The sequence below is a fragment of the Sorex fumeus genome, unplaced genomic scaffold (assembly GCF_029834395.1).
Source record: "Sorex fumeus unplaced genomic scaffold, SorFum_2.1 ptg000058l, whole genome shotgun sequence".
In the NCBI taxonomy this organism is placed as follows: Eukaryota; Metazoa; Chordata; class Mammalia; order Eulipotyphla; family Soricidae; genus Sorex; species Sorex fumeus.
In genome coordinates, this window is record NW_026606115.1 from 3,494,970 (window position 1) to 3,496,769 (window position 1,800).

The window sequence follows — 1,800 nt, forward strand, 5'->3', positions numbered from 1 at the left end:
ACTGTGACATCTATGTTTAAAATGCCTAGAACTTTGGTTTTCACCAATAATCTTCTGCTCTATATATCTATGTTAAATATTGTATTCCCAAAAAACCTCTCCAATTTTATGTACTGTATTGGCTCTTACTTTAATTGTGACATTTTGCTGTAGCTTAGTTCTTAAATTTTTCATTTCTTTCTTGTTCTCCATCAACTCAGTTCTGTATTTCTAATACAATATTTTAATCGTCCTTTTTAAAAATTTTGTCTTGGGATCACACTCAGCAGTGCTCAGGGGTTACAACTGGTTCTGTGTTCAGGTGAGCATATGGGATGCAATAGATTGAACGCAGGTCAGCAGCATGCAAAGCAAGTGCCCTACCCAATGTACTATCACTTCAGTTCTGTAACTATTCTTTAATAATAACTGTTAGTCCTCAATAATTAGTTAATTAGCATTTCCTTAAGCTTTATTGTGAAATTCAGCACCCCCCCACTGCCAACACTAGTCTTTATCTGAACACTATTTAGAAACAATATCTTCAAAAAGACTATTTTTCTTTGAGAATTCCTCTTTTCCAGATTGAGATTAAACAAAACTGACAAAGGGAATCATAATTCAGCAAAGGATACTTCTGCCTTACTTTCAATTCTCACCATAACAAGTATTGAAGTTCATAGTTAACATCTTTTGCTGGGGTTATCAGTTTTACAGAGCTAGGTCAAAAATGTAATTGCTGACTTTTTATACTGAACAAAAATTGGATGAATGCCTGAAATTTGAAGCCTAATGATAAAAAACTTTAAATGGTCAAGTACCCTTTATGTCTGTTTAATAATATTTTTATTAGAAAATGTACATAATTAAGAATTCAACTTCTTGTTAGTCAACAAACCATACATCAAACTGCCATGTAGGATACATAATTCTTTATATTTTCTAACAAACATTCCAGCCCCTTTACTTTTTAAAATGTACTCCAAAATGATTATCAGAAGCATTCTACAATTATAAAACACAGCGGATAATTCATTTATCCCAAATGAACTACCTGTGTATGTTGTGAGATAGCAAAGAAAGACTGATCTTCTATGGCAATGATACCCTCAAGTCAAAAGAACTCATTCTCTCTTCATGTGAAGAGAGTGAGAAAGAAGGCAGAGTCACCTTTCACCATTTCATCAACTATTGGTGTTACCACAGTATTCAAATGTATGGTTTTGATTTTAGAACAATATCCGTATTTATTCTGAAAGACAATTGCATATTCCAAGTAGCAGATATTAACAACTTCCAACACGATCTCTAGGAATGATTCTCACCTCTGAACCATGCATTAGGAAAACATTTCCAGCAGTTTGTGCAGGATTTATTCCTATTTATTCCTATTTATTCCTATTCCTATTTATTCCTATTCCATCATTCTGCTGCAAACTAAGACTGCTGTGAAAGGTGTGCTTTCAGGAACACTGAGCACTTTATATGGTAGCCACGGGTCTGACATCAGGGTGATCTTAAAGGAAACCTTAGACATAGTGGAACCAGTCAGTCTAGACGCTCTGTGCTAACACAGCCTGACAAAAGAGTTTTTCATACTTCAATTTCCTGTAAAATCTTTTTTTAAAATTTTTATTAGTGAGACACCATGAGGTACAGTTGTAGACTTACAAATTTTGTGCTTGGGTTTCAATTATACAATGATCAAATACCCATCTCTCCACCAGTGTAAAATCTTAAAGAGGATTGGGAGTAAGTCCTCTTTAAAGATTTGGAAGAATTCACTAGTGAATCCATCTGGGTCAGGACTTTTGTGCTTGG

General features: G+C 34.2%; 1 pseudogene; it reads right to left on the reverse strand.

Moving 5' to 3' along the window:
* Nucleotides 1-742: 742 nt before the first annotated feature.
* Nucleotides 743-1,516, reverse strand: LOC130034177 (ubiquitin-fold modifier 1-like; annotated as a pseudogene).
* Between the last annotated feature and the right edge of the window lie 284 nt (nt 1,517-1,800).